This window comes from Camelus bactrianus, chromosome 5 (assembly GCF_048773025.1).
Source record: "Camelus bactrianus isolate YW-2024 breed Bactrian camel chromosome 5, ASM4877302v1, whole genome shotgun sequence".
Lineage (NCBI taxonomy): Eukaryota > Metazoa > Chordata > Mammalia > Artiodactyla > Camelidae > Camelus > Camelus bactrianus.
This window is the reverse complement of record NC_133543.1, coordinates 101,664,615-101,669,923: the sequence shown is the minus strand read 5'-3', so window position 1 is coordinate 101,669,923 and position 5,309 is coordinate 101,664,615. Positions and strand designations below refer to the sequence as shown.

At 43.4% G+C, this 5,309-nt stretch overlaps 1 long non-coding RNA gene across 2 annotated transcripts; it reads left to right on the top strand.

The window, feature by feature from the left end:
• LOC105063561 (uncharacterized) lies at nucleotides 1–5,074 on the top strand. 2 transcript variants are annotated; one of them, XR_834789.3, is made up of 4 exons: nucleotides 1–254; nucleotides 1,801–1,936; nucleotides 2,889–2,971; nucleotides 4,769–5,074. It is a non-coding gene; the product is annotated as an uncharacterized LOC105063561 (long non-coding RNA). The 2 variants fall into 2 exon arrangements; XR_006722372.2 differs by lacking the exon at nucleotides 1,801–1,936 and having other exon boundaries at nucleotides 2–254.
• Nucleotides 5,075–5,309: the final 235 nt, after the last annotated feature.

Genomic DNA, 5,309 nt, shown 5'->3' with positions numbered 1-5,309 from the left:
AAAAAAAAAAAAAAGGCTTCAATTCAGTTGCTGTGGGGCCCCGTGCTCCCCGGAGGCTGGGCTGGGGTGTGCGGAGGGCCCCTCGCAGCATCCGGACGGAGGGCAAGGGCGCAGGGACGACGCACGCACCTGCCTCGGTGCAGAGCTGTGCGCTGGGACCCGTGCGCCCTGGGACCAGGCCCCCATCTGCGTTCTGCCTGGGTCTCCCCACCTTGACCCCTGCCGGAGAACCCAGTCTTGGGGGAAATGAGAGGGTAAGTAAGCACTGCTTTGTCAGGGAATAAGACTCTATCTCTCCGGAACTGTCTCTTGGAATGTTTGAAGGTCTGTCCCAGCTTTTGGAAGGATTGTGTCTGTAAAGGAGGGGTTAGCTTGGTTGAAGTGAATTTGGATCCCCCCTCCCCGTAGGAAACTCTTGAGAAGGCGTGAATGGGTCGCTGTCCCTAGAGCTGTCCCAGCTGACCCAGAGCTCAGAGCTCTGGGCACAGTTTTGCTGCCCTGATTACCTCCGGCACTGGGGGCGGGGCGTGAAGGTGTTTCCAGCCAAGCCCCTTGCCTGCCTGCCTTTTTCACCTGGGATTGCAGGCTCCGCAGAGCAGGCCGTTTGCCTACGGATGTGGCACCATCAGCCTCCTGCCTTGAAACTCCACTTTGCTTTCAAAGTGCTGGGATCCCGGAGGGTCAGAGCTGCGGCAGGTGGGGTCCGGGCTCCCCGTGGGCACACTTAGGATGGAGACAGCGTGGGCCCTGACCACTGCCCGCGTGGCCCCACGGAGGCTCACCGGACCGTCGGCCTGAGGACTGAAAAGTCACTCTGCCCTACAGCAGATCCTCCCTGCAGCCTCAGAGCATCACACTGGCGTTCTGGATTCCTAGAGTCATCCTAGTGGGAGTCATCTCAGGCAGGACACAGCACCCTCTGAACAACAGGTGCAAGCACCTTCCATGGGGGAAGGACCTGGAAGTAAAGACGGAGCCTGGCCTGCCAGACGGGCCGGGGGTCCCAGCGGGGGCTCTGTCCAGACGGGTGTGACTTGGAGCCTGACTTACACGTCATGCCTCTTTTGAACCTTGGGTTCTCATCTTTAAAGTAATGCTCATAGAACCTTCTGCCTTTTGGCAGGTGCATCTCAGGATTAAATAAAAACATACATGTTAGAGGCATCTCACAGGTCCCAGAAAGGCTAGTTCTCTTCCTCTTCTCCTGGTCCCAGCCAAATTCCGGTGACACAGAGCAGTTTTAAAGATCTACAACCCAAGGCTTGCAGCATTTTATGAAAGCTTTCATAAAGTTTGGAAAGTTTTCGTAATAATAGCTCCAAGTGTTTAACTTTTGCCCCTCTCTGTGCGAAAGGCTGTGTTCTTTCAATCAATCTTCTCAGCAATCATTAAGCTAAAATGTACCTATTTTTGTCCTACTTTTCTAAGGGAGGGAACTAAGGCCCAGAGGGAGTGGGCAGCCTGCCCAGGAGTAACTCAGGGAGGAGAGGTGGGATTCAAACTCGGTTTGTCCGACTTCAGAGCACTTGCTACTGTCTGGTACCACAGAAAGAGGGAAAGGAAAGGAAAAAAGAAAAACCGTTGTAAAGCATATACAGGGTGTCTTAAGTTTGTTCCCTGAAACCAGACTCTCAGATGAGAATTTAGGGACAATTGATTTATTAAGGAAGTGCTCCCAGAAACTAGCGTGGATAGGAAAAAGATAGCCAGAGGTGTGACTTCTGGTTAAGTCCCAGCTGCAGCCTGACTCCTCGTGTCTGTCTGAAGCCTAAATCACACCCTAATTTGCCCCAACTCCAGGCAAGGGAACTGGCTTCCGAACTCTCGCATCCTTCGACCAGTGGATCAGGGCTGCTCAGTGGTGGGTTTGGGAGTGTAACCTCCAGACCCTTCCAGGTGTCAACCTGTGTGGGCAAAGCTGCTCCAGTAACCTGAGGTCAGTCTCTCAAAGATTCATTCCAGTCACAATCCTGGGCAGTCAACCCACATTAAGGCTTGGGGAAAGGCACACAGAACTAGAAAAGGGTCAGAGCAGCTAGGAGCAGCACCACCAATGGCCAGGAAGAATCTCTAGCATCTATTATATCAAATTTGACCCAAATTAGAGAATACTCTCTAACCAATACTGAGACCAACTTTTTTCTACCTCAGGACCTTTGCACCTCACATTTTCTATTCCTAGAATGCTCTTTCCAAAGATTGTTATAAGGCTGCCTCTTTCTCACTATTCTATTGCAGGCATAAATATAATTTCTTTAGAAAAACTGTCTCTCACCACTCTCGCCCAAGTATCCTCCCACCCGAGTTGCTCTCTCATTATCCTGTCTTCTTCCTAATATCTACCACCATCCAAAGCCGTCAGTTTCTTGTTTGTCTTCTCCCCACTGGAGTATACATTCCTGCAGGACAAGAATGTTGTTATTTTGTTCAGTGATGTATCCTTGTGGTCACACTTGATGCTTGGCACATGGTAGGTGCTCATAAAAATTATCTGAATAAACTCAGACACATCTGTCTTTTGAATCAGGCTTTTGCCCTCCCCATGTTTTGCTCACCTTCTGCCTCTTAGAAATGGGGGGGGGTAGTTAGGAAAGGGCCCACATTAAATGTGTTTGGAAGACTTAAAACATAAACCTTGAAAGTGGGCAAAAGACTTAAATAGGTATTTCACACAAACATCTCCAGATAACCAACGCACATATGAAAAGTATATGACCGCCTTAGTTATTGGGAAAACGCGAATTAAAATCACAGTGCCAGACCCACTAGAAAGAATGAAATGAAAGTTACTGAAGGTTAGCAAAGGATGTGGAACCACCAGAATTCTCACACACCAGTGCTTCTTAAACTGTGTGTGGTGAAATGCCTGCATTCTTTTTCTTTTTAAGTCTCCAGTGCATTGCAGACCAAGACACAGTCCCACTGAGAAGGAGGAATATGGAGCTCCTGCCCCCTGTGACTCATCATGCAGGTGTGACATCTGTCAGTCTACACTTTCACACTCGGCTGCCGACTGTGGATTTGTATTCTCAGCAATGGCACATTTCTATCAAAATTTCTCAGTGCTCACTCTCAATTTCTGGACTTACCTCTTTGCAGACTAGTAGCAAATAGCTGGCAGCCCACACTTCAATGCTGCACCTTGATGGTGGAGGTGCAAACAGCCACAACCACTTTGGCAGGATTTGCTAAAACTAAACATACACGTACCCTCTGACCTAGAAATTTCATTGCAAAGTATATACTCAATGTAAAGGCACAGTGTTGCAGCAAAAAGTATGCCAGAATGTTTATAACAGGACTGTTTATAAGAACTCCAAACTAGAAATAACCTGACATGAGCAGAAAAGAACATTACAAACCAATATCCCTCATGAACATAAACGTAAAACCCTTCAAGAAACTAATCAAATACAGCAATATAGTACATCATGACTGAGTGGGGTTTAGCCTTGAAAAGCAAGGCTGGTTTAACATTTGAAAATCAATGTAAGTCAAAAATTAATAAAATTAAGCATTTGAAAACATTCAAAATCAATTCATGATAACTTTCAGCAGTCTGAAAGTAAAATGATTTAACCCCTCAATCTAATACAGAACATGTATAAATTTGATATAAGGCATGTATGAACTCTTAGAGCTAGCTAGCATCATACTTAATGGTGAAAAATTGAACACTTTCCATCTAAAATTGAGAACAAGGCAAAGATATCCATTTTTACCACCTCCTCAACATTGTACTGGTGGTCCCAGCTAGTGCCAATAAGGAAAAAGAAGAAATAAAGGCAATGGGTTGGAGAGAAAGATGTAACACTGCTTTTATTGACAGTTGGCATGATTATTTATATAGAAAATCCAGGTGAATCTACAAAACAAATTCAAGAACTAATCTGTGAATTTAGAAAGACTACAGAATACAGAGAATACAAAAGTCAATTGTACTTCTATATATAAGCTGCAAACCATTAGAAAATGAAATTGAAAAATTCCTTTAAAGTAGTGTCAAAAAACATTAACTACATAGGAACAAATTTAACAGAAGATGTGAGACCTTTACACTGAAAACAACAAAAACAACCCTGAGAAAAATTAAAGAAGACCAAAATAAATAGAGAGGTAGACCATGTTCATGGATTGGGAGACTCAATATTGTTAATACATGAATTCTTCCCAAATTAGTGTATAGATTCAATGTAGTCCTAGCCAAAATCCCAGAAGATTCTTTGGTAGAAATTGGCAGGTTGAGTTTTACATTTTTATGGAAATTGAAAAATTCTAAAAATATCTAAATGTATCTTGAAATGAGAAAATGTTCGAGGACTCACACTTTGTGATTTCATAACTTTCATGTGATTTCATGACTTGATATAAAGCTATGGTGGTCAATCTAGCAGGGTATTGGCATGACAAATAGGTCCAGGCAATAAAATAGTCCAAAAATAGGCTCACACATATATAGTCAACTGATGTTCAGCAAAGTTAAAGTAGCCATCAGCAACATTTAAGAACAATGAAATTAATACACCATCATAGAAATCACATCATTGTTGTCTATACGGGTGGGGATTGACTGGAAGGAAGTTTTCAGGGGTGAATGACTATGTCCTATACCTTGATTGGGCTAGTGGTTACATGGGTGTATATATTTATCAAATCTCATTAAATTGTATACTTAACAGCTGTAGTTTTCATTAAATTTTATCTCAATTAAAAAAGCAAGTTGTGGAATGAACATAAAAAGTGATATTCTTTTTATAACATTTTAAAGCTCTTGAAGAAAAGTACAGCTATTTGTGGAACTATACAGGAAGCCTGCATGGATGAAAGAAAGGACACACACCAACCTGAAGACGACGGTCACTGCTAAGGAGCGACGCATGGAAAACAGGAATACACACACAGTCTCAGTGACGTTTCTATTTCTTTAGGCCAAATGCTCACATCTGTTAGGTCTTATTGGTGGACACATGGGAATACTTTACATTACCTGCTATTCTCTCTGTGTTTGAAAATTTTCATTCTTAGCTTTTAAATGTTAAGAAAAGAAAAACTTGAATAGAAAGTTCTGAGTGAAGCGTTGCTTTCTCTTCTTTTACTTCATTGTAAAGTTTGACACAGAAAGGAATGTTTTCTGATCTCCAAGTGAGACCAGGAAACTTCTTTTGGGGGAGCATATCAAAGCAAGGACGGCCTAACGAGATGCCAAGCATAGCAGGTCAAACTGAAGTCTCACTTTTCTGAAACTCTTGGAACCTTTGAAAGTATTGTGATTTCACAGTCCACAAACTTCAATATAAAGATTTTAGCTT